The following is a 27,657-nucleotide window of genomic DNA, read 5'->3' on the forward strand; positions in this document are numbered from 1 at the left end:
CCAGAAAGCTAAATGTATCCTGGGCTGCATCCAAAGCAGCGCAGCCAGCAGGGTGAAGGAGGGGATCTGCCCCTCTGCTCTCCGCTGGGAGACCTCACCTGTAGCACTATGTCCACGTGTGGAGTCCTCAGCACAGGAGAGACATGGAGCTATTGGAACGTGTCCAGACGAAGGCCACAAACATGATCCAAGGGTTGGAGCACGTCCCTGCCAGCACAGGCTGTGAGCCTTCAAGGGAGGGCTGAGCCATGTGTCTGGGCAGGGCACGGCTTACTAGTTCCAGGCTGCTGTGTTCAAGTAGCTGTATGGTGTGTGGGGTGGGTGCAAGGCAAGAAAACGAGTCTTCATAGTTCTCTATTGCACAGGGCTTTTGATTTTGCAAGAGAGGGTGAGCAGTTGTAAAATGTGCCTGAGAAGGTAAATTCCAGAATCTTCAACTCTTTCATGGAAATGCTATTTTAGGTAGTGCCTTTCTACTAATTATTGCATTGGTTTTGTTTAAAAAAGGAAACATGATGTGCTCTGGAGCTTCTGCCTCCTTACTTTTAAAAATTACAGACTTCCACTGAATTAAAACAAAAACATTGTTTGAAACATCCTCTAGTGGGAATTAAAACTAAGGCTCTGTTCTGTGTTGGATTAATCACTCTGGAGGTTAAAATTTCAACTGCTTCAAGCAGAGAAAGGAATGAAGCAACAACTAGCCGAGCTAAGAAATTAAACATAACAAAGCAAACAAATTAAAACCATGACAACTAATGAATGGGTAGATGAAAACCATTCTCTCATCACCACATCAGACCTAATAGTTTATCTTTAAATATAGACGCTACCTTTGTATCTGCTTGTAATTTGGTAATTAGCATGCCAAATTAAATGGAATACATCATCTTGTTCTCTGGCAGCTTTAAGCTGGTATTTTTGTTCTTGTTCTCTTCGCATCACACTTGATTCCACTCAGCTGATGGAAGCAGATGTCTTCATAGGGAAAAGATGGTTTGGGAGGTGAGGCACCATGGGCTGCTGATTCTGCTGGTGATGAAGGATGGTGCTGCTGTGCTGGGAGGTTTCATGGCCTGAGCTTGTCCCGGAAACGAGACTGGGGTAGAAGGATGTGGAAGTGGGCATGGCACGGCTAGAGGTTTGGACATGCGTCTTCTTTTCTTCTCTGTGCAAAATGCAGCTTTTCTTCGAAAAATCCCTTCACTGCAAAGCTTGTGCTCGGTGCTGAAAAAAGTAGTTGTTTGGAGTGGCTTTTTTTGTGAATTTCATTTTTCACTGAGATCAATTGATGATGATGATGAGAAAAAGATTCACTTGTTTATGTTGAAAAAAATCTGATTTTTGGTGACAACAGCTTGGAAATAGATGCACTTCCATGCGTTTGAGTGCTCATTTTTCTGGCCAGTGCCATGATGGCTGACAAAGTATTTTGTCTGAAGTTCCATAGAATTACATACATATTTAATCTTTAGGGTGCAGTGAGGCTGATGTTGAAAACATTGTTATTTTCTTGTCTTTATTTAACATAACAGGATGAGCAAAGTGTTTTGTGATGTGTGAAGCTATCTGAAGTTTCATCCATCCATCTCATGCAAAGCTCTTACAGCTGTCAGATTTCCAAGTGCGCAGCCACCATGCACGCTGCCTTGCTGCATGGAGCCATCATCTCACTGCCTGCAGAGTCACAACCTTCCACCTCCTCTGTGCTCACTTCCAAGTCACCTTCTGTGTGCCTCTGTGGCTGTCATGCACGTTGTTTGGATGGGACTAGGAAGCCTGCATGCTTCTTGTTATGTCATGGTGTGTGTTGAGTTGGTGACTTGTTGGCTGGGACATTTCTCTTGGGGGTTCCTAACATCCTTCAGAAGCAACTTTTGTGTTGCAAGATTAAACATAGAAGTGAGGAAAAAATGAAAAAAGCAAAAATAATTCCAAATTGAAGGGGGCCCTTGTTGAATTCTGTGACAGTGAGTCACGTAGGAGCTGCAGTTCTGTAGTGCTTAAAAAATGAAAGAATTGGTAAAGTTTCATATGAGAACCGTGAAGGTAGCCCAGAGAAAGTTATTCTGCCAGGCTGCATTTGCACCGTAAGCAAATCAGTAGCACATCCTGTATTCTAAGAGGAAAGAGGATACCTAATAAAAATCCATAAATAGTAAGTATGGGGTTGAAAGCTCCTGTTGTGATCCAAATAAAATCAAGACATCTGTGTTTTCCATGGAAGACAAAAAGTAGCAGTGAGCCAGCCTGCATATTGATGCTAATAGGTGCCCTGCGAGTCCTGCTTTACTGAGCTCACCAAGGCTGAGCAGGGAGATAGAGGTTATTTTGATAGGTGATGTTAATGGGCTTGCTTTCTTCCTTTTTCATATGTTATGATGTATCAAAATACAGTCCACAAGGATAAATACTTTGATTGCTGTCATTTTATTTTATTTTTATTTTTATTTTATTTTATTATATTTTAAGATAAAAGGGGAGAAAAATTCTGTTGGAACCAACACTAAGCGAGGTGAATTCATACAACTGGTAAATATAACCCAAACCCTCAGACGTAGTTGAACTGAAAATGGGAACTTCAGTTTCTCTTAATAGCTTATTTTTTAGTAAAGTTACAGAATCAGGTGGAAAAAATATATGTTGCAGCTACGTTTATTCCTTTGTTTCTTCTGTGTATTTACACTGTAAGGTGAATTGATCTTTTTATGACTATTAAGATGAAATGAAAGCAGAAGTTTTGGTCAACATAGAGGTTTCAAATGATGGAGAAGCTGCTTCTGTATCCTTGTGTTTACTTGGTCCTTCAGCTCATAACAACTGGGGCTTATCTGGTTGATCTTGTAAGACCAGGTGAATACTCAGGAAATATCGTTCTGGTGCATGCTGTTTTGAAAGAGTATGCTCTCTCAGCCCAGGGAAGTTAGCTTAGCTTAGTTGAAAGCTGGAAGGCTCCTGGGGAGTTCATCTCAGTTGGTCTCCCTGTCCAGAAGCAGGAACAAGGTGCAGACAGATGTTTGCCTACATCTGCTTGTACAGGAGAGATTCACAAACTCCCTGGGTGCGTTGTGCTGGGGCTGTGCTGCCCTTGTGCTCAGAAAGCTTTCCCTGGCTCCAACCGGGATGTTCTCTGCTGACAGTGAAGCCTGCTCTCTTGGCTGCGCCTCCCCACGGGAGCCTGGGAGAACCTGACTGTTCTCTTCGTATTGACCTTAATGTGGTTGAAGGCTTGTGTGCGAGTTACTGTATTTATCCTATTAATTTTCAGCGGAAACCTAGTTATTTCAGTAACTGATAACATGCTTTTTGATTGTACTTGTTTTTCTTGGCCTTTTCCCGTTAATTTGCATCATCTTTATAATGCAGTGGTGTGATGTGGGAAGTTATTGTAGGTAAGAAGTATGCAGCAGGATTGTTATTTCCACTCATTGTGCCTAACACTCCTGTTGGTATCTGCCCAGACTGCGTTTTTTCTTCGGAAAGCAATGTTATAGTACACACACTCAGTGTGCTGCTGCTGGAAAGCCCTCTTCTTTTTGTGCAGCATTGCCCCCCCAGCCACGGGGTCCCCAGTATGTATTTTTGCTTCTGACGTCTTTTTTCCTGTGTGGGTTTTTTCATTCGTTTGATTTTGGATGGGTCTTAAAGTTTCTCGAGGTAGCTTCAAGTTTTGATCTTGTTCTCCAGAGTTTTTTTACCCTTTTTTATCTTTTTTTTCATCTTCTGCATATTTTGCTAGTCTACTTCATAATTCATCCTTTAAATCATTAGCGAAGTTATTAAAGAACACAGGACATATCTCTTTAGAACTGTACTTGAGATGTCCTTCAGGTTGAAAGAGAACACTTTAAGCATGACTCTTGTGCTTTTTAATTAACTGATTTTTTCCTTGCTTTATTCTAAATACACACACATACCCCCGGTAGGAGTTTTTAGTGAAGAGATTTTGTATTTATGCACTAATCTAGTTACTGTGTCAGAGATAGAAATTGGTTGGTTTGACATGATTTGTACTTGGCAAATTCATGCTGGCTGTTTGCTTTCAGTTATTATTCTCTAGGTGCATGTAAAATGATTAATAATATGTTCTGGTATCTTTCTGGGTAGCAGAGTTAAGCTGATGGATCTGTAATTCCTTAAGGCCTTCTTCCCCCTATTTTTAAGCAAGTCCTATATTTGTCCTCCTCTAGTCCTCAGGGACATCCCAAGTCCTCTGTTACTTGGGAGATATTTTTGCATTAGTTTTGCAAATAATTAAAAGCAACTCCTACCTGGCTCTGATGATTTGAAAAATTTTAAATATTTTCAATATTGACGAACCATTTTTTTCCCCGTTTTCTAGAGCTAGAGCTTCTGAACCCCGGTCAGCTGATGTAAACATCAGGTGTTGTGTAGTACTTGTGAAGAATGGCTCTAAAAAGGTGTGACCATTTCAGACTGGCATGTAGGATTACTTAACTTCCCTGTTAAGGAGACACTGGTTGTATTTCAGGGTGCATTTCATGTCATGAGAAGCAGTGGCTGTGTATTATTGCACATATCCACCCCCTTGTCTGTGCTGACTCTCAGTGCTCATACAATTAAACAGTTTAGTTTTTTTTTCTTGGACAGATCATTTTTTCCATCCCATTGATCAGCTTGAGTATTGATGCAGCAGCTGTGTGATCACCAGATCCAGTACAGAAAGGGAGCAGGAATTCATGGTGTGTAGTAGAAGCGAGAACAGATGGCTGTGTTTGGTGGCAACCTCACTTAGATGAAATGTGGTGTGAAAGTGCATTGAGTCATTTGCTTTTGTGTTCTAATTTCTTGTTTACTTTAAAAGGAAATTACCTTCTGGCCTATATGAAGCTGCTGCAGTACTCATACTGGGATCCCTTTCTTGGATTGGAATTTCTCTGCTTCTCCTTCAGGAAAAGCCAACCTTTTTGTCTCTCTTTGTCCTTCTGATTATTTCCAGTATCTCCAGAGATTTCTGAAGTCTCTCAAACCAGGATTTTCTGACCACTGAAGCTCTGTGATAGAGATATAAATCGTTCTTGTCCCGTACACTACCATTTTAATACCGAGGACGGAGTGGATCTTGCCCAATGGGAATGAGGCACAGAGTGAAGAGATACTAGTTCTTGCAAAGCTGTTCTCAGCTCTTTTCAACTCTTTCTTTTTTTCCACGTTTTGGAAAAGATATTTAGAGTAGGTAGTGGTAGTTTACAGCTGATTTACAGCAATATGATGAGCCTCTTTTGGTCCAATCCTGTTCAGCTTTTTCATTGATGCATTTTTAGTGGAATAGGATTGCTACATTTCGAATATTGGGTATTTGAGAAATGAAGAGATGGAAGCATTTTGACAGCATGGTTGGTGCTTCAGGAGGGTTTTTGCAACTTGTTTGAAATAAATACTGTACAATTATCAAAGGATATATGCAGTATGCTGAAGTTGAGCAAACAGAATACACGTAAATACACTTGGTGAATGACTTCAAGGTTTCAGTTTTAGGGAAAAACATTTGGAGATGCAGTGATTGAAAATTAAAGGTGAGTCAACAGTCAAGCTGTTGCCAGAACCAAAAGGAAATGACAGCAAAGACATTAGGCTAGGGAATCTGCAAGGTTTCACTGAGTATTCTCATAAGGAAAAATATGTTAAGTGTTCAGAAATGCCCTTTGAGGTGGAGCTCTGTGTTATTTGGCAAAGAAAGAAAGAGTATGTGCGGTGGGATGAGTAGCTGTTCATAAAATCATAGAGTGACTTGGGTTGGAAGGGACCTAAAAGATCATCTGGTTCCAGCCCCCTGCCACAGGCAGGGTTGCCAACCCTGATCAGGCACTGGATCAGGTTGCTCAGGGCCCCATCCAGCCTGGCCTTGACGTCTCCAGGGACTGGACGCTCACAATTTATCTGAGCAGCTTGTTCCAGCACCTCACCAGTCTCTCAGTGAAAAACTTCTTCCTGACATCTAATCTCAATCTTAGTTCCTTTAGTTTAAAACCATTTTCCAGTACCTTGGCCTTGTTCAGTGTCATTAGATCTATATGGGCACACCTTTTGAGTTTGTCAAGGTTCCTTTGGATGGCATCATGGCATCCCTTCCTTCTGCCATATCAATTGGTGTCATCTGCAAGCTTGCTGAGAGTACACTCGATCCCATTGTCTATGTCATAGATGGAGATGCTGAAGATAAAGGTGTCCCAAGACAGACCCTTGGGGGACACTGCTTGTCACCAGCTTCCATGTGGACGTAGAACCTCCAACCGCAGCCCTCTATGTGCCGCCTTCCAACCAATTCCTTATCCACCAGATAGCCCACCCTTCCAAGCCATATCTCTCCAACTTTGAGATAAGGCTGTGATGTGGGACCATGTTAAAGGCCTTGCACAAATCCAAGTAGATGGCATCAATTGCCTTCCTTCTGTCCATTGCTGTCACTCCATTTATTTATTGTGTTAATTTCTGAAACAGGAGTCAAATACTTTAGGATGTTTTAATAGTGCATCTTGATTTTGTGAACAAGCAGATTCTAGATTCTTGATGCCATGCAATTAAGAATTTAGTGAAGTAGGAAAGGATAGACAGGATTTTGTGTGTTGAATGCCACAAATATACATGGTATATATAGGTCTGAAAAATGCTGCTTATACTGTAATATTCCACCTGCATAGTAATTATTACTTTGCAATTTTCCAATCAGTCTGTGCTAGCAAGTAGCAACAATAACTCTTTAATATGTGAAGAAGTCTCAATTATTAAAGTTTTTAGTTAAGATACTACTGTGTTCTTTAACATGAAATATATCTGAAGACCACGGTGGGTCAAGTGTGTTACTGGAAGGCCTAACCCAGCAACGTCTGCTAACTGGATTGCACCATGTGTAATGGCATGGTGGGCTGACTTTGGAGATCATGCTTCTTATCACAGATGTGCCATAACTGAATCCTCCAAAAGTAAAACAGCAGCAGTGGAACACGTCTGCCTTGCAGTCCTGCGGTCAAAGATGTGTAGGAGGATTTATCTGTCTTATCTTAATGACTGATTGAGCCAGGTACCAAAAGGGTTGTTTGGGTTTGTTGCTTCTGAGCTGTGTGTAATGGATTAAGTGTCAATGTAGCTCTATCAGAAACAGCAACTTTATGATTTCTGTTGATACGGAGAGGTTTTCTCGATGTTTTGATTATGTGGGTTTGCTTTAAATGGCTAAATCATGCATCTAGAGTTGAAAGATTAAGATAAGCTGGTACTTAAAGTTTCTGTTTGAAGTATGGGCTAACATGAAAATAACATTATTCCCTGTTTCACAGCTTTCCAAGTGTGTTTCTTTTTTTTCTTCTCTTGTTAGACTTTCATGAGGGTAAAAAATCAGGTTTGAGATCAAAGTATAGGTTATGAATGACAGCTAAATGATAAACTTGCTACTGGCAGGAACTTGGAGTTAAGAAGTAGTAGATTTTGCAGCAGCATCTTGCATACAGTTGTGCTGAAATGTGTTTCTTAGGCTCTTCAAGACATTTTCTAATGAGGGGCTCCCATTACATGTGCTTGCTTGTAGCACTTCGTTCAATGGGTTAGTATTGACAATCACATTGACTCCTATGTGAGGCAAAGGGCAAGTGTTGCTGGCTTACTATTCCATTTACTGAAACAGCCTTGTTTTATTTTGATTGCTATAGGCATGTGAACATGATACCATGGTACTGCGCTTCTTGCCTTTCCCTTTTTTTCTCTTCCTGATAGTGCTGGGCATGGATTTACAACCCAAAAGCCAAGATTCAAATAAAGAGGAAAGGATTCTAGTCAACACTGAGTCTCTGCAAGTAACACTGATAGTCCTTCATTTAGTCTACTTTTTTGTAGGGTGACTCTTGAAGTTGAACATGCTTTCAGGGAGCCTATGAGGTTAGGCTGCTTGTTCTGTGCTGCTGCATGTCAGCAGGACAGATGGGTGGATGTTAGTGCTCCCTGTAAACTATGGGATCTGTTAGTAATATATTGTTGTTGTTTTGCTTTTGCAAATGAGCGATATTCCAGAGATGCAATGAATTGTCTGATCTTGGAAGAATTTCGCTTTCATTTCAATTTCAGGAGATTAAAATTTTTTTTTTTTCCATTCACATGTGTGTTGGAAGCCTTGTCAGCTTGCTGTTAGCTTAGAACCTAACTGGAAGACGTATAGCAAATGCTGTTAGTTCTTACGGCTTGATTCCTCAGGCTAGGTTTCAGCATGATACAATATCTTGCTCGTGGCATAAAAATAAGGACTTAAGCATTCTAGGAATAGTATGGAACCCAAGAGCTTGTGTTAATCTTCAATTTCATTTTTCTTTTTTCCCTATATGGAGTTATGGAGTGAGACTTCCCCATTAACAGGGAGAGAGAGGCCTGAAGTGTTTTAGATTCACCTTTGAACAGGCTATTGAAGCTTAAAATAGCTCTTTTTGGAAACAGTTATTGACACAGCATTTGAAAAGCCATTTTTGAATCTTGTCAGACTACAGGTTCTCCTTTTTAACATCCGAAGTGTTTCTGTGAGAGCCTACTTAGTGTTAGACCATATTGTGCTTGTCATTCAGCTAACTGCATCTGCAGCCAGTTAAGAAGGGATTTTAGGGCTTCGTGAGCATAATAACACAGATATCGAACAGTGGGTAAAGATTTGCTGAGAAAAACAATGTTAAAACTGCACCTTCTTCCCATCTCCTCCTCTCATCATGCGCCACTATCTTTCTGCCATAGCCATCTGATGATTTTTTTTCCATTTCTCCTATCCTTTACTGCTTCCTTCGCATCTTCCGGACCTTGGGTAGGATCTAAAAGGTATTTTCTGTGACTCAGCTCCAACCATGCGTAAGTTAAAATTTGGATTTGGTGTGGTTTGTCATTCCATCTTCCTACTTCCTTTTCCTGGTTACCTTGGCAATGTGTTGCATGAAACGGATCCTGAGACAGCCTAGTGGCCCTATATTCCCACTTTATATTTCTTTCCTTAGAGCTTCTTGGTGAGACGGGCAGAGGCCTTAGCTCAGAGGTTGTGTTAGTACAGTTTTTGTAGCAGTCCTTGCTTAAGTCCCACTATGAAACCTTTAGGAAGTGGAAGCAGGCTATGCTGAAGACCACACCCTCGGTCATACACAAGTTGGGCTCACTCGTCCCCATACTCTGTGGTTATTCAACCACATGCTATTTCTGCTCTTTGCAACTGCTCTGCTAGTTGGCTTACCCAGGATCAGCCAGACTTTTCAACGCTGTCCACTGACAGCTGCTTTCCTCTGGGCCTTGTGTTTGTCACCTGCGCTCTGTCTCATACTGAAAGGTTGCATTCCTGGTGCATCATTCCGCTTCCCTGTCTCCAGCTTCTTTTGCAGTTCTCAGGTGAATCTCATTTGGCTTTGCTCACTGATTACTCAGTTTGTCTCTTTGCTCCCTAAGTTTTTCTCTGTGGTATTCTTTAGATATATTTGAGACTATTTCATACATCTGCTCCTTTCTTCCCACTCTCTGATCATAGTGTGATTCTCATCTTGGCAGCCTTTTCAAACTCCCAGGGCAGAGGTAGCTATCTGGGGGGAAAAAGCTGTCAAATACCTTTAAGATGATAATTAAGAATATATAATGAATCTTTCCGGACTTAATACGATGATGTAACTCTTTTGGAATACTTCAAATGATCTACTTTCTAAAAGAACAAGAATAATTTCTGACTATGACCAAAACTCAGAGATGTAGAGACAATACTGAGACATCTGCATCACTTCTTCAGCATTGCAAGAAAAACTGTGGAAAAGCTGCTGGAAAGGGAAGGAATTGAATGGAAATGAAGGGGGATAGTATGTGTTGAGTGTTAGCAGAAGTATGTCTTGAGCATTAATTGGGTTTACTGACAGATGCTGGCCCAGATAGATGTATTTTGGCCAAATTCTAAATAATTGTATTTGTAACTATAATAGTTGAGCCTGTAGTATAGGGTTCATGTAACAGTCATGTTTTGCTAGAGTATAGTGAGCTGCTGCACCAGTTGCTTTTGGTTTTTTGTTTGACTTTGACTTAAAGGAGTACATGGCAAGAAAATAAATTATTTAAGCACAGAGATGTTATCTGCAATCTGATCCCTTAGCTATTTACACTCTTAAAGCAGTGCTGAGATGCAGAAGTGTCTCTCACAATCAAACCCATTTTCTCTGCTGCATACTTTACGTAGCGGCTTGAATGGTTTTTTTTATCGCTGCAAATTCGGGAACTATGAGAAGATGGTTTTGAAGAAGACAGCGATTTGGTCATGTTGCTCATTGGTTTGGAAATGGCTATAAAGAAATTATAGTCTGTTTTCAAGTCTATGTGTGTATTGTCATGTAAAACACGGCTTAGCGACGTCTCCGGAAGCCCACTGGTGTCCCTCTTTCAAGTCTTAAACAGGAAGACACAGTGGTGTTACTGATGCATGGAGTGCTTAGTGTATGGACCCTTGCCTTTGACTTAAAAGCCCTCCTTGTAGTTATGTAAAAGTTGTTCATTCTTTTTTCCCCCTATTCTCGTACTTTAATAATGTTAGAAATTGTCAAGTGGTACTTTCAGCTATATGTTAATGGATAATTACCTTGAAAGAAGGTATGACCTAAAGAGGGAATAGGAAGCTATTGTGGTAGCTGAGGCTTAGTCATTGGTTTGAAAAGGAAAGCAACAAAAATAAATCCAAACCTTAATAAAAAAAAGTAGTTGTGAAATGCCCACAGAAAGCTTCCTAATTAAGACAAAAAAAAGAGCAGGAAAAGCAGTTTATAACCATGCCCTAAATGAACATACTATCCTGCCAGACATGTACTACAACAGAAATTGGCAATAAATTTTATGCATCCCTAGAGTCCCAAAACGTGTCAGCAGATAGGAAACATCCCCTTAAATTAAAAGAAAAAAGCAATTTTTTTTTCCCCCTCCACTGTAATAGTAAAGGACGTCCTCATTCTGCACGCTTAGTAATTTATTTCAGGTTGAATGGAGGTGGAAGGAAGCTAGCATGTAATGCATGCTGGGATCAGGACGCAGCCCGTGTCAAGGAAGTTTTATGGACTTGTACCACAAAGCTTTCCCTGAAGCCTGTTAGAGCAGATAAACCTCTCCAGCTCTGAATGAGACCAGAAGGCTGGGGAGAGCTCTGAGGGATGGGCAGGGGATGATCCAGGTGGAACTAACTTAAGCTTGGGCAGAAGCAGGATTGGGGAAACTTCCCAAACAAGGATTGGGAAGTTTGCTTTGCTTTTAATTGCCATTCTCTTTTAGCCTCAATAAATTTCAGTGCTTCTGAGCAATGTGTCGCTCAGATGGATAAAGGCGGTCTCTGTGCATGTTGCTCTTGTAAATTATGTTTTATGATGACTGAAGAGTGTTCACGAGGTTCTTGGTGCAAGTCATCATTGATAACTGCTTTGTGAACCAGGGAAGGTTTCTTAGGGTAAGAGGCTTTGGAAATCGTGCGTTAGCTGAGAGGAAGAGAAGTGCTTTTGACACTGAGTGTCTTGCAAGGTCGGGTTCTGGCTGAATGCGAAGATGTCAGGCTCCTTGTTATTAACTTCAAATGGCTTCTTCAGCACTGTTCTCATGTATGTTACCTTCACTGAGATTGTATATCACATAGAAATAAATAGTTGGCATATAAAATGAAGAATTTTACCAAGGAAAACTGTCCTGTGTGAAGTCTTTCCTTCAGTTATCAGTATATGTAGCTGTCTCGTTTCCATTAAAAACAAACATAAAAAATCAACAGCGAACAATACAGAATTGAAGTATAGGGGGAAAAAAAAAGTTGTGCTTAAGAAAATGAAGAAGTTCAGAGCCAAATAGCCATGCTCTTTAAGTGGGAGCATGTGCAAAGATCTGACAGCACAATTGTCAGAAAGAACCCTCTTGGCAGATGCTTTTGAGAAGTGAAAGAAAGAAATATTGTAATTATAAGCCAGAAGAATGCCCACATTTGCAGTTAATCTCTGCAATCTGAAGGGCTTAAACTACTCCCCAAAGTTATTTTCAGTTCGATTAAGAAAAGCTGCTGTTGGATTCCTCTGACACGCTGGCTTTCGCTGCTTTGTGAGTGTCTGAGGCTGTTTTCAAGATGGTAGAGAAGATAATTAGCGTTGTCCTACCCATCCGTTAAGTTTGCTGTTTAGTCTGGAAGAGAAATACTTTTTGCTGAGAGAGAACTAGGTGATCACAGCATGCAAGACCCTCAGTGCCCAGGACTGCTGCGTATCCTTGAGAAACATGTCCTACTTAATTCTACCCCATTGGATTCATACCCTTAAAGGGAAAAAAGAAAACACCAGCAAACCAGTTGTACTATGAAACTCAACTATAATGCTTTGGCCTGTGATTTGTTTCCAGCAGCAGTCGTGATTTGTGGTGCCTATATTGCAGGAGCAGAGGATGGCAGCAGTCGTGTTGTGCAAGCAGCCCTGAGTCACCGCAGTAGTTCTCACCTGGTGGGGCGAGGAGAGGCGGTTCGTGTTCGCAACGGCAAGCACGGGGCTTTGGATGCCTTGCAGAACACAGCGTATGAAATGGAGGTGAGGTTGCTTAGAGGACTAGCTGGTATTTTGCACTCAAGAGACTCAATGAACTTTTTGGCACACTAGCCTCTCATTAATTGGGCTTAAAGGCTGCTTGGCAGTTCTCCGTGTAGGATAGATTTATCCATTTTGGAGTACTGTAACTGAAGCTGCTGAAACACCTGGATGTGTTTTTCTTCTCAGAATGTATTCCAGTTTGTCATATTTCAAGTCTGCCATGTTTTGGAAGATGATTCAGGTCTAATTGTGACAATAAAGGGAGAGGTCAGGGTGGTCCAGGGAGTTAAATAGGTTACTTAGGAGAAGGACAAAGGCAGATGATGTGTTCATACCATCTTTGCTATAGTAATGCAATATAAGTAAAGCCTCTTCTGGCCCAGTGAAGCCCTGATTACTTCAAAGGTCTAAGCATTCACAGAAAGACTGTTCTTAAAGCTGCCATTGCTGAGTTTACCTGGTTGCTACTGACATTTGGATAGCCTTAGTGGCCTTCTGAGAGTCTTCAGAACAGTTTTGGGTAATGTGGCATTTCAATTGACAGTCAACATGGCTGGGTCTTCTGTGTGCATTAAGGATTAACACCTGCATAAGCTTACACATGGCTCTTTGTGGCTTCTGTCTTCCTAACTATTGCTCTGTTTTTCTTAGAAGGAAAAACAGGTGTTGTTTTGTGTTTGCTCTTGGTTAAATGTATTAATAGGGCATCTATATATAGACAGATGCAATCAACTATTATTTTCTTGGTGTGTTATTTTTTAACATAGTTTTCAGAACCTGTTTGCTCAACTTCTATTTTACCTATATAAAGGAAGCTGTGGGAATTGCTTGGTCTCTTTTGTAAGTCATTTTTCTACCTTTGTAGCTTATTGCCCTTGAAGAGGGACAGATAGGCTTACTCCATTATTTTTAGACAGAGGTGGTTTAAAGCTTATTACGATTTTTAGAAGTCGATGATATTAGTCACAATGGTAACCTCTAGGGGCCTTTCTCATAAACTGTGACTCTTTGCTGTGTGAAACATTGAAGAAACCAATAATGCTGTACTATCAGGTGCTCTTGAAACTCAGCAGGTTCTATTGTTTTCTTTTTTGTTTGTTTTCTAATAAAACACACTGTGTATATGTACTTAATGAAGCATGAAGAAGAGGAAAAATGCAGTAACATCGAAAATCATTGTTAATTTTGGTGCTATTTGTTCAAAGAACAACTGAAAGAAATCCATGATGAAGAAATTCTGATGTTTTTTTCTATTATACAGTGCTTTGACCTTAACATTCTGTGGGTTTGTTTCATGAAGGGAGGAAGAGAAGGGGACCATTCGTTCCGATTACAAGAAAGAGAGGTCATAATTAGTTTTAGGATTTCATAACGCAGTGGTGGTGTTTTTGTTGTTTTTTCAAGTAATTATCCAGTCATTAGCAATTATTTTCTCCCTCTGCTGGACAAGGCTGGTCCTAATAAGTGAAGGTAAAGGAGTACTACAGAAGAAAAGCTACTCTGGCTTGGCGCATAGTTCACACGTGTTTCCTACCTTGAGATTTGATGTCTTTAAGTAACAGGCCTTGTTTTATAAATAAAAACACACTTATCTCTAAGTAGAGTTCTCGTAAGAAAATTTAAATAAATATTTAGTTAGATTTTAAAGCATAAAAAATGGTATTAATTTCATCAAATATCAGATTAGTATTTTGTTTCTGTGCTTGATGAAATTCATCAATAAGGCCAAGTGCAGGGTGCAGCATTTGGCTTGGTGCAATCCCAGGTATAAACTGAGACACACCATCAAGATGAGAACACCAGCTTCAAACAACCATGCAACAGTTCGTTGTTGTCTTTAACCAACTCCCTTCTTCTGATGCTGGACATAGTAAGATCAGAGTGCCGGATAACCATTTCTCCTTCCAGACAGACCATCAGCAGGGTCTCAGATTAGTCCTCTCTAAAGTCCTGAATGCCATGGAGAACTGGTTTGTCTGAGTTAGACCAATACAGAGAGAACAAGTTATTTCTCCTACGTACATAGGAATAGGATGACAGAGCCTCAAGTCATGCCAGGGAGATTCAGGTAGGATCTTAGGAAATACTTCTGCTCTAACAGAGTGCTCAGGTGCTGAAACGGGCTGTCTGAAGGAGGTGGTGGAGTCACCAACCCTGGGCGTGTTCAAGAAACTTTTAGCTTTTGTACCTAGGGCCGTGGAGTCATGGGACATATTGGTGATAGGTAAAAGGAATGACTATTTTACTAGGAGTAATCCAGCAGACTGCTTAGGAGAGCAGGAATTTCTGATTTTAAGGTCGATGTTTAGTCAGTCAGTTGAGATTTCTTGACTTGGATTTGTGCATTGGATTGGCCACATGGCCAATAATAAGTAAGCTTACTGCAGGAAGGCAATACTGACATGCAGGCTCAAATGTCAAATGTTGGTTTCTAGATGAGTGTGAGCATGCTCTGACTACTTGACCTGAGACTCTGTCGTGGTGGGCGAGGGTACGATTTTCAGTCAGCCTCAGCTTCTGTCTTTCAAATGGTGACCTGAAATTTGCTGACACTGTCAGAAGTGCCAGTTGTTTGTTTTTGTTGCTCTTAGAGGGTTGGTTTGTTCTAGTTGTCTCTGAGCTATGTCTTCTCAAGTGTATAGGAAGAGCCGGTGAGATGCTAGTAGTCCATGACTGAGTGATCAGCTTTGACTGGTCTGGAAGGGAAACCTTTCTCAGGGCTTTGGTGTGGAGAAGGTCTTTGGGGTCCTGGTGGACCAGAAGGTGGACGGGAGCCGGCAGTGCATGCTTGCAGCCTGGAAGGCCAACTCTCTCCCGGGCTGCATTAAAAAAGCACCTACGTTTGATAAAGAAGCTCACAAAAGAAAACAACAACTGGGAATGTAAAGGTTTTAGCTCTTGCGTAGAAACTTGGGTATAGTTGCGGTAGGTGAAAACGCAGAAATGCAAACGGAGAGTTCTCCTAGAGCTCATGTAGCGGTTATGGTGGGGTGAACGAACCCTGCTTTGCTTTTGGCTCCAAGCTTGCTTTCGGAGGCATTTCTGGGGGTGATGCAGTCACCAACCCTGGGGGTGTTCAAGAAACTTTTAGCTTTTGTACCTAGGGCCGTGGAGTCATGGGACATATTGGTGATAGGTGGATGGTTGGAGCCCTTGGAGGTCATTTCCAGCCTTGCCGATTCCCTGAGTCCTGTTTCTTAGCTCCAGAATCCCACTTTATCCTTCCCAAGGTTCAACAGGGATTTGTCGACGGGCTCTAACGCCTCTCATGCACGAATAAGACATTTGGGAATTGGGATGGATTTTATTGACGTGATTGGTGACAGGGTGACAATGGTGACAGACTCCCTAATGCTTGTGCAGACCCAGTGGTGTCCCGATGAAGGGCCGCAGTGTGTTCTGGGGTCAGAAAAGAGCGGGCGTAGGTGGACGGATGCCAAGGGCAGGTGCCAGCTCTGCAGGCAGGACCCAGCGGAGGATGTCCTTCTGCAGCACAACTAGGGTGAAGAAAACAAGCTGCAGCAGGCCCAAGAACAGCAGAAACCTCCTGTGGAACAGAAGAAGGTCCAGTCAGATCCGGGGGCACGTTTGTCACAGCACTTTCCAACCAGCCCCGGCAAGTGGCCCGTGGACATGTGCCATACAGGGAGCAACGGAATCTGTTGTAGCTCTGCGCAGGGCTGCCAAGATCCCCACCCCACCTGCTCTCCCACCCAGGACCCTAAGCAATACTGAGGCATTTTATCCCCCAAAAGTCAAAAGCTGCCTGATGGTCTCTGGACCCCAGGGCGACTCACCGCAGCCAGGAAGTTACAAGTGGATGCTTCTGTGCTGCCGTCTGCTCATCCTAGAGGTCAAAGCAAAGTAGGGCCACGCGTTGGGGTGAGCGCAGGTTTGGGCACTCGGAAGCCCTCCTTCGTCCCCACAGCCAGAGGGAGGCCCATATCCCCTGCGGTGGCCCTGAGGTGAGCCTTCCCTCCCCAAGGCCCCGCTGGGGCTTTCTCTCTTACCAATCGCACAGCCACTGTCTCCTGCAGCAGGGAACTCATGTGCTCTTCCCTGCGTGTCGTCTTCCTCCTGCTACAGACGCGGGGAGTTTGGTGTGTGAGAAGAGGCCTCGGCCGGCACCAGGACCTCTCCCCTACCCCCCCCCCCCCCCCTCCCCCATCCCATGGTGGCCACGGGGACCCGAGGCAGCTGCCCGGCCTCTGCTGGAGCTGGGACGGGCACCCCTGGGTGCCAGACCTGCACAGGCCCGGCCTTCCCGAGCTCCAGCCGACGGCCCAGATGGCTGGGGGCTGCTGGGATCCCAGCTCCCCCCTGCCTCAGGTCTGGGCTGTGCTGCTACTCACGGCGCAGTGCGCTTTTGGGCCCTCCGTTGTGCCTTCTGGAGGCTTTTCATCTCCATTTCCACCTCCTCCTTCAGTGCCTGGGGAAGGAAAGGGTCCGGTCAAGAGCCCGTCCCGTGTCTGCTGGCAGGGGGCTTTCCCCGATCAGTGCGCTGCTCTCCATTCTCTCCCTCCCACCCTGCGTACCTGACGGATTTTGGTCTGCTCTCGGAGAACAGCTGCCAGCTCCGCAGACCTCTTCTTACACTGCAAGGCAATGGGGACCAGGGGCATGGATGCAGGGTGGGAAAGGGTGTTTGCAGCCCGCGCCCAGGGCACAGCAAGGCCAGGCCGGAGCGGGGCAGCAAGCCCTGCGGCGCCCTGGCTGCGTGGCCCAGCAGCTCTGCCCTGCGGGGTTTCTGCAGGTGGCTCACGCACCTCCATGAGCTCCTCCAGCAGTGCGCCTGACTCAGCGTTGTCTACCGCCAGCATTTCACTGGAGTACTTCTCTGCCATGGCTTCAGCTGCGCGCGCAACAGAAGGCAGATGGGTGTGAGGGGCACGGCTGTGGGCATGGCAGGGACAGAACCCTATCCCAGTGCGCCATTGCGCGTGGGAGCTCACGCGTGCTCCTTTCCGGCTGTGCTTTGGCACACCGGGTGTCCCACGTGCAGCCCTGGCCACTGCCACGAGTGCCGGCATGGGTACAGCTGCCAGCCCATGACCATGAGGCATGGCCTCATCCCCCCCCTCTGGCAGGCACAGGCAGGCCCTTTCAGACCCAACACGGCCGTGCGCCGGCACTGCGAGAAGGGGAGACGAGGCCTGGTGCCAGGCAAGCTGCAGGGCTTCTTACCGCTCAGTGCGCACAGCTGCGGATGGGTTCGCGACAGTCCTCGACCACGCTGTGGGCTGGGAGGGCACCGGGGGCACTCTCTGCCTTCAGTCTCCTCTCCCAATCTCTCCCACCTCCTCGCAGTGCCAGTGCTCAGCACCAAGTGCTCTCTGTGCCCAGGGAGCGGTGCTTCTGCTACTCTGCAGGGTGATTGCGTCACAATGCTCTGGCTGTGACGCGTGCCCCTCCGCCCACGGGGAAGCGCCGCTCCTCGGCTGGTGTGCAGAGCATCAGGAGGCGATCATAGAATCATAGAATGGCTAAGGTTGGAAAAGACCCACGGGATCACCCAGTCCAACCATTCGCCCTTCACCAATGGTTCTCGCTAAACCGTGTCCCTCAGCACAACATCCAAACGGTCTTTGAACGCCACCAGGCTCAGTGACTCCACCACCTCTCTGGGCAGCCCATTCCACTGCCTTTTCCTTATCCTCAGCGGTCACATTCGCAGCCTCATCCAGTAGGGAATGGAGATTTTCCCTGCTCCTCCTCTTACTGTTGATATACTTGTAAAAGAGTTTCTTGTTCCCTTTTACCTTAGCAGCCAGGTTGAGTTCAATGGTTGAGATGGACACCAGGGAAAAGGAGGATGAGATAGGTATGTGAACTGGGGTTTCCAGTGGAGAGGAACAAGATGAGCTGAAGAGGTGATTCAAGATAGCTGGCGTGGCTTTGTTAAGGGCAGATTGCACCTGACCAATCTGGTGGCCTTCTGTGATGGAGTAATGGCATCGGTGGACAGGGGAAGGGCAACGCGTGTCATCTATCTGGACTTCTGCAAAGCCTTTGACGTGGTCCCTCACCACATCCTTGTCTCTAAACTGGGGAGGGGTGGATTTGAAGGATGGACTGCTCAGTGGGTTAGGAATTGGCTGATTGGACGCAGCCAAAGGGTTGTGATGAATGGTTCTGTGTCAGGGTGGAGGCTGTGTATCGAAGTGTGACTACTACGTTTCTTGGGTGACCTGAAACTGACAGAAGGCAGCTGTATCAACTGTCTCCTATTCTTAAAAACAATTACTGGGATTTTTCATTGTTCTTGCTGACTGTTCTGTTGAACGTAAATAAGATGGAGATCACTTTTTTTTTTTTTTTTTTTTTTTTTTTGCTGTAGCTTCTAAAAAAATGGTTTTTTGATTAAAAAATACTCTAGAACTAATGTGTCATGTTCTGTAGAATGCTTTCTTTTCCTTGATAGTGTATAGATTGTTGCCTTTTGTCCAAAATGTGAAAAACATGCCCACTTGGTACAGGCAATAAGGGAGGTGAAGTGCTGGAGAGGAAATTAGTGAAAACCGTAATGAATGAGAAAATGTAAACGTGTTACGTCCTTAATACATAAATAAGCTGCTTATGTTCCTAAGGCCTTTCGATCTTAGGAACTAATGTTTTAACTTCCTGTTTAGTGTTATGCAAAGGTCATATTCATATTTCCTTTGTGTAGAAGACACTCTACTTTGCTTGGTAGTATTTGATGAATACAGCACTTAACATTCCTTACGTGGTGAAGATAAGAAAGTTGAAAACAGCTCAGAGAAATGCAGAATGATTGCCTTTTAATGACCACAGCTACGTCACCGGAATAAAATGGGTGGTGATGTTCAGCTATTGCCCCTGATGATCAGGAAAGAATGGTGCCATTGGAAATATCTGCACCAGAAAAAACTCTAACAAATTAAGGGACTACTTTGAAGAAAAAACAACAACAACAACAAAACAAGAATGTATATCAGGGAAAAAAACAAAACAAAACAAAAAAAACATGTTAAATTCTGTGACAGTGGATTTGCTAATGTGGGTGCTCAGCTTACAGGTGAGAGATGATAGTACAAAAATGGGTAGTACAGTTTTGTCTGTCTGCTTTACCTGTGGTGATGATGGTGTGCATGAATGTGAGCTTTTCAGCTGCGTTTCTTAACCTGGGGGACTTCCTATTAGGTCTGCTCTGTTAGTGCCTCCTTCTTTAGTGTGTTGGACTGTAATGTTGGAAGTGGATGTTGGTGGTAGATTTTGAACCTTCCTGTCAATGCCCCATGACTTCTGTTGCTGTCTGCAGTCTGACAGGATGGCGTCTGATATAGGAGCGTGGATGAAGCACAGGTGTGTCATTGAATTACTTGGTGTTGGAAAAAAAGGGCACCCGCTGGCGTTCAGCAATCCTTGCTGAACTTTTAGGGAGGCAAAAGGGTGAATGTGAGCACAGTGTGGTGGTGAATGGCGTGTTTCAGAGGAAAATGATGAGTATAGAGCAAGACGAGGTTTTCTCTTACAATGTATGATGAAGCCTATGTATTTGTTGCACATGCTTATATTGGAAGTGATGATATTAAGTGTGCTTTTGTAAATTTTGCCAAAATATTTTTGACTTGTACCAGGAACCTCTTAAGTTCTACCAGAAGTACGAGTAAGAATGCTTCCAATAATGACTATGATTTAGGGAACTGTAACATTCTGCAAGTAGCTGAAGAATATAAGCATCAAGATAATCTTGGTATGGTGATATAACTACAGTAGTAGAAGGTACTAATGTACTAACTACTAAAAATGATGGGGAAGACAGGCAGAATAGCTAGGTAAATCCTTTCTTTTGGAAGATGCATGGAATTTCTTCTTCTTGAGAAATTAGAATACTTGTTCTTTACACCACTTAGGACTTCTTTAAGGCTTGCTTTTTTCATTTGAAATAGTCTTTTTGAGTAATCGCGGAGGGGGGTGGGGGGGGAAAGCAAATGATGTCAAAGTCAAGTGAAATGCACAATCCTTTGTGTGTCTACCAGTATATTCTATTTACTTGATCTTCCAAAATAAGTAAGTAAATAAATAAATTCCTGTTGTAATATGAATAACTGGAAGAGAGAATCAACAGAAGAAACATAAAGGCCAAAGAAACATGGGCTGCTTGTTTAGTTGCTGGTGGTTTATGGTTTTTACATGCTTCCATGAGAGAGACTCGATAGACAAAACAGAATAACAAAGCATGCGTGTTATTGAAAGGTGGAGCGGGAACAATCAGAGTTCGTCATGCATGTTATCGCTGGACTTAAGATCCAGATGTTGAGAACAGCTAGTTCAGCAAGTGTACCTGCTAAATTCTTTCTGTATTCTAACTGAAGGCAGAGGAAGTAGATGAATGAAACAAATGTCTTCAATTTTTTGTATCCTTGAGGACTTTCTGAAGCTTGGTTTCTGTCACAGCACTGACAATGTCATTACAGGGAGCCGAAAGTTGTTTCATAAAACTTGGACTGAACAGACATGAAACTGAAGCTTCACCACTGCCAGAGTATCACCACATGTAGAACACATTTAAAAATACTAGGTAAAAGGAATGACTATTTTACTAGGAGTAATCCAGCAGACTGCTTAGGAGAGCAGGAATTTCTGATTTTAAGGTCGATGTTTAGTCAGTCAGTTGAGATTTCTTGACTTGGATTTGTGCATTGGATTGGCCACATGGCCAATAATAAGTAAGCTTACTGCAGGAAGGCAATACTGACATGCAGGCTCAAATGTCAAATGTTGGTTTCTAGATGAGCGTGAGCATGCTCTGACTACTTGACCTGAGACTCTGTCGTGGTGGGCGAGGGTACGATTTTCAGTCAGCCTCAGCTTCTGTCTTTCAAATGGTGACCTGAAATTTGCTGACACTGTCAGAAGTGCCAGTTGTTTGTTTTTGTTGCTCTTAGAGGGTTGGTTTGTTCTAGTTGTCTCTGAGCTATGTCTTCTCAAGTGTATAGGAAGAGCCGGTGAGATGCTAGTAGTCCATGACTGAGTGATCAGCTTTGACTGGTCTGGAAGGGAAACCTTTCTCAGGGCTTTGGTGTGGAGAAGGTCTTTGGGGTCCTGGTGGACCAGAAGGTGGACGGGAGCCGGCAGTGCATGCTTGCAGCCTGGAAGGCCAACTCTATCCCGGGCTGCATTAAAAAAGCATCTACGTTTGATAAAGAAGCTCACAAAAGAAAACAACAACTTCTGGGAATGTAAAGGTTTTAGCTCTTGCGTAGAAACTTGGGTATAGTTGCGGTAGGTGAAAACGCAGAAATGCAAACGGAGAGTTCTCCTAGAGCTCATGTAGCGGTTATGGTGGGGTGAACGAACCCTGCTTTGCTTTTGGCTCCAAGCTTGCTTTCGGAGGCATTTCTGGGGGTGATGCAGTCACCAACCCTGGGGGTGTTCAAGAAACTTTTAGCTTTTGTACCTAGGGCCGTGGAGTCATGGGACATATTGGTGATAGGTGGATGGTTGGAGCCCTTGGAGGTCATTTCCAGCCTTGCCGATTCCCTGAGTCCTGTTTCTTAGCTCCAGAATCCCACTTTATCCTTCCCAAGGTTCAACAGGGATTTGTCGACGGGCTCTAACGCCTCTCATGCACGAATAAGACATTTGGGAATTGGGATGGATTTTATTGACGTGATTGGTGACAGGGTGACAGTGGTGACAGACTCCCTCATGCTTGTGCAGACCCAATGGTGTCCCGATGAAGGGCCGCAGTGTGTTCTGGGGTCAGAAAAGAGCGGGCGTAGGTGGACGGATGCCAAGGGCAGGTGCCAGCTCTGCAGGCAGGACCCAGCGGAGGATGTCCTTCTGCAGCACAACTAGGGTGAAGAAAACAAGCTGCAGCAGGCCCAAGAACAGCAGAAACCTCCTGTGGAAGAGAAGAAGGTCCAGTCAGATCCGGGGGCACGTTTGTCACAGCACTTTCCAACCAGCCCCGGCAAGTGGCCCGTGGACATGTGCCATACAGGGAGCAACGGAATCTGTTGTAGCTCTGCGCAGGGCTGCCAAGATCGCCACCCCACCTGCTCTCCCACCCAGGACCCTAAGCAATACTGAGGCATTTTATCCCCCAAAAGTCAAAAGCTGCCTGATGGTCTCTGGACCCCAGGGCGACTCACCGCAGCCAGGAAGTTACAAGTGGATGCTTCTGTGCTGCCGTCTGCTCATCCTAGAGGACAAAGCAAAGTAGGGCCACGCGTTGGGGTGAGCGCAGGTTTGGGCACTCGGAAGCCCTCCTTCGTCCCCACAGCCAGAGGGAGGCCCATATCCCCTGCGGTGGCCCTGAGGTGAGCCTTCCCTCCCCAAGGCCCCGCTGGGGCTTTCTCTCTTACCAATCGCACAGCCACTGTCTCCTGCAGCAGGGAACTCATGTGCTCTTCCCTGCGTGCCGTCTTCCTCCTGCTACAGACGCGGGGAGTTTGGTGTGTGAGAAGAGGCCTCGGCCGGCACCAGGACCTCTCCCCTAACCCCCCCCCCCCCCCCCCATCCCATGGTGGCCACGGGGACCCGAGGCAGCTGCCCGGCCTCTGCTGGAGCTGGGACGGGCACCCCTGGGTGCCAGACCTGCACAGGCCCGGCCTTCCCGAGCTCCAGCCGACGGCCCAGATGGCTGGGGGCTGCTGGGATCCCAGCTCCCCCCTGCCTCAGGTCTGGGCTGTGCTGCTACTCACGGCGCAGTGCGCTTTTGGGCCCTCCGTTGTGCCTTCTGGAGGTTTTTCATCTCCATTTCCACCTCCTCCTTCAGTGCCTGGGGAAGGAAAGGGTCCGGTCAAGAGCCCGTCCCGTGTCTGCAGGCAGGGGGCTTTCCCCGATCAGTGCGCTGCTCTCCATTCTCTCCCTCCCACCCTGCGTACCTGACGGATTTTGGTCTGCTCTCGGAGAACAGCTGCCAGCTCCGCAGACCTCTTCTTACACTGCAAGGCAATGGGGACCAGGGGCATGGATGCAGGGTGGGAAAGGGTGTTTGCAGCCCGCGCCCAGGGCACAGCAAGGCCAGGCCCGAGCAGGGCAGCAAGCCCTGCGGCGCCCTGGCTGCGTGGCCCAGCAGCTCTGCCCTGCGGGGTTTCTGCAGGTGGCTCACGCACCTCCATGAGCTCCTCCAGCAGTGCGCCTGACTCAGCGTTGTCTACCGCCAGCATTTCACTGGAGTACTTCTCTGCCATGGCTTCAGCTGCGCGCGCAACAGAAGGCAGATGGGTGTGAGGGGCACGGCTGTGGGCACGGCAGGGATAGAACCCTATCCCAGTGCGCCATTGCGCGTGGGAGCTCACGCGTGCTCCTTTCCGGCTGTGCTTTGGCACACCGGGTGTCCCACGTGCAGCCCTGGCCACTGCCACGAGTGCCGGCATGGGTACAGCTGCCAGCCCATGACCATGAGGCATGGCCTCATCTCCCCCCTCTGGCAGGCACAGGCAGGCTCTTTCAGACCCAACACGGCCGTGCGCCGGCACTGCGAGAAGGGGAGACGAGGCCTGGTGCCAGGCAAGCTGCAGGGCTTCTTACCGCTCAGTGCGCACAGCTGCGGATGAGTTCGCGACAGTCCTCGACCACGCTGTGGGCTGGGAGGGCACCGGGGGCACTCTCTGCCTTCAGTCTCCTCTCCCAATCTCTCCCACCTCCTCGCAGTGCCAGTGCTCAGCACCAAGTGCTCTCTGTGCCCAGGGAGCGGTGCTTCTGCTACTCTGCAGGGTGATTGCGTCACAATGCTCTGGCTGTGACGCGTGCCCCTCCGCCCACGGGGAAGCGCCGCTCCTCGGCTGGTGTGCAGAGCATCAGGAGGCGATCATAGAATCATAGAATGGCTAAGGTTGGAAAAGACCCACGGGATCACCCAGTCCAACCATTCGCCCTTCACCAATGGTTCTCGCTAAACCGTGTCCCTCAGCACAACATCCAAACGGTCTTTGAACGCCACCAGGCTCAGTGACTCCACCACCTCTCTGGGCAGCCCATTCCACTGCCTTTTCCTTATCCTCAGCGGTCACATTCGCAGCCTCATCCAGTAGGGAATGGAGATTTTCCCTGCTCCTCCTCTTACTGTTGATATACTTGTAAAAGAGTTTCTTGTTCCCTTTTACCTTAGCAGCCAGGTTGAGTTCAATGGTTGAGATGGACACCAGGGAAAAGGAGGATGAGATAGGTATGTGAACTGGGGTTTCCAGTGGAGAGGAACAAGATGAGCTGAAGAGGTGATTCAAGATAGCTGGCGTGGCTTTGTTAAGGGCAGATTGCACCTGACCAATCTGGTGGCCTTCTGTGATGGAGTAATGGCATCGGTGGACAGGGGAAGGGCAACGCGTGTCATCTATCTGGACTTCTGCAAAGCCTTTGACGTGGTCCCTCACCACATCCTTGTCTCTAAACTGGGGAGGGGTGGATTTGAAGGATGGACTGCTCAGTGGGTTAGGAATTGGCTGATTGGACGCAGCCAAAGGGTTGTGATGAATGGTTCTGTGTCAGGGTGGAGGCTGTGTATCGAAGTGTGACTACTACGTTTCTTGGGTGACCTGAAACTGACAGAAGGCAGCTGTATCAACTGTCTCCTATTCTTAAAAACAATTACTGGGATTTTTTCATTGTTCTTGCTGACTGTTCTGTTGAACGTAAATAAGATGGAGATCACTTTTTTTTTTTTTTTTTTTTTTTTTTGCTGTAGCTTCTAAAAAAATGGTTTTTTTGATTAAAAAATACTCTAGAACTAATGTGTCATGTTCTGTAGAATGCTTTCTTTTCCTTGATAGTGTATAGATTGTTGCCTTTTGTCCAAAATGTGAAAAACATGCCCACTTGGTACAGGCAATAAGGGAGGTGAAGTGCTGGAGAGGAAATTAGTGAAAACCGTAATGAATGAGAAAATGTAAACGTGTTACGTCCTTAATACATAAATAAGCTGCTTATGTTCCTAAGGCCTTTCGATCTTAGGAACTAATGTTTTAACTTCCTGTTTAGTGTTATGCAAAGGTCATATTCATATTTCCTTTGTGTAGAAGACACTCTACTTTGCTTGGTAGTATTTGATGAATACAGCACTTAACATTCCTTACGTGGTGAAGATAAGAAAGTTGAAAACAGCTCAGAGAAATGCAGAATGATTGCCTTTTAATGACCACAGCTACGTCACCGGAATAAAATGGGTGGTGATGTTCAGCTATTGCCCCTGATGATCAGGAAAGAATGGTGCCATTGGAAATATCTGCACCAGAAAAAACTCTAACAAATTAAGGGACTACTTTGAAGAAAAAACAACAACAACAACAAAACAAGAATGTATATCAGGGAAAAAAACAAAACAAAACAAAAAAAACATGTTAAATTCTGTGACAGTGGATTTGCTAATGTGGGTGCTCAGCTTACAGGTGAGAGATGATAGTACAAAAATGGGTAGTACAGTTTTGTCTGTCTGCTTTACCTGTGGTGATGATGGTGTGCATGAATGTGAGCTTTTCAGCTGCGTTTCTTAACCTGGGGGACTTCCTATTAGGTCTGCTCTGTTAGTGCCTCCTTCTTTAGTGTGTTGGACTGTAATGTTGGAAGTGGATGTTGGTGGTAGATTTTGAACCTTCCTGTCAATGCCCCATGACTTCTGTTGCTGTCTGCAGTCTGACAGGATGGCGTCTGATATAGGAGCGTGGATGAAGCACAGGTGTGTCATTGAATTACTTGGTGTTGGAAAAAAAGGGCACCCGCTGGCGTTCAGCAATCCTTGCTGAACTTTTAGGGAGGCAAAAGGGTGAATGTGAGCACAGTGTGGTGGTGAATGGCGTGTTTCAGAGGAAAATGATGAGTATAGAGCAAGACGAGGTTTTCTCTTACAATGTATGATGAAGCCTATGTATTTGTTGCACATGCTTATATTGGAAGTGATGATATTAAGTGTGCTTTTGTAAATTTTGCCAAAATATTTTTGACTTGTACCAGGAACCTCTTAAGTTCTACCAGAAGTACGAGTAAGAATGCTTCCAATAATGACTATGATTTAGGGAACTGTAACATTCTGCAAGTAGCTGAAGAATATAAGCATCAAGATAATCTTGGTATGGTGATATAACTACAGTAGTAGAAGGTACTAATGTACTAACTACTAAAAATGATGGGGAAGACAGGCAGAATAGCTAGGTAAATCCTTTCTTTTGGAAGATGCATGGAATTTCTTCTTCTTGAGAAATTAGAATACTTGTTCTTTACACCACTTAGGACTTCTTTAAGGCTTGCTTTTTTCATTTGAAATAGTCTTTTTGAGTAATCGCGGAGGGGGGTGGGGGGGGGAAAGCAAATGATGTCAAAGTCAAGTGAAATGCACAATCCTTTGTGTGTCTACCAGTATATTCTATTTACTTGATCTTCCAAAATAAGTAAGTAAATAAATAAATTCCTGTTGTAATATGAATAACTGGAAGAGAGAATCAACAGAAGAAACATAAAGGCCAAAGAAACATGGGCTGCTTGTTTAGTTGCTGGTGGTTTATGGTTTTTACATGCTTCCATGAGAGAGACTCGATAGACAAAACAGAATAACAAAGCATGCGTGTTATTGAAAGGTGGAGCGGGAACAATCAGAGTTCGTCATGCATGTTATCGCTGGACTTAAGATCCAGATGTTGAGAACAGCTAGTTCAGCAAGTGTACCTGCTAAATTCTTTCTGTATTCTAACTGAAGGCAGAGGAAGTAGATGAATGAAACAAATGTCTTCAATTTTTTGTATCCTTGAGGACTTTCTGAAGCTTGGTTTCTGTCACAGCACTGACAATGTCATTACAGGGAGCCGAAAGTTGTTTCATAAAACTTGGACTGAACAGACATGAAACTGAAGCTTCACCACTGCCAGAGTATCACCACATGTAGAACGCATTTAAAAATACTAGGTAAAAGGAATGACTATTTTACTAGGAGTAATCCAGCAGACTGCTTAGGAGAGCAGGAATTTCTGATTTTAAGGTCGATGTTTAGTCAGTCAGTTGAGATTTCTTGACTTGGATTTGTGCATTGGATTGGCCACATGGCCAATAATAAGTAAGCTTACTGCAGGAAGGCAATACTGACATGCAGGCTCAAATGTCAAATGTTGGTTTCTAGATGAGCTGTGAGCATGCTCTGACTACTTGACCTGAG

At 44.8% G+C, this 27,657-nt stretch overlaps 1 protein-coding gene and 1 non-coding gene across 6 annotated transcripts in view; one reads left to right on the top strand and one right to left on the bottom strand.

Moving 5' to 3' along the window:
- The window catches only part of PCDH15 (protocadherin related 15), a 990,968-nt gene that overhangs the window by 359,300 nt on the left and 604,011 nt on the right, over positions 1-27,657 (top strand). The window lies entirely within an intron of this gene.
- LOC121111070 lies at positions 16,919-18,112 on the bottom strand. The gene is made up of 4 exons (XR_005860674.1): positions 17,733-18,112; positions 17,315-17,400; positions 17,084-17,143; positions 16,919-16,977 (listed from the first exon to the last, which is right to left on the bottom strand). It is a non-coding gene; the product is annotated as an uncharacterized LOC121111070 (transcript).

The sequence above is a fragment of the Gallus gallus genome, chromosome 6 (assembly GCF_016699485.2).
Source record: "Gallus gallus isolate bGalGal1 chromosome 6, bGalGal1.mat.broiler.GRCg7b, whole genome shotgun sequence".
Taxonomy (NCBI): Eukaryota; Metazoa; Chordata; class Aves; order Galliformes; family Phasianidae; genus Gallus; species Gallus gallus.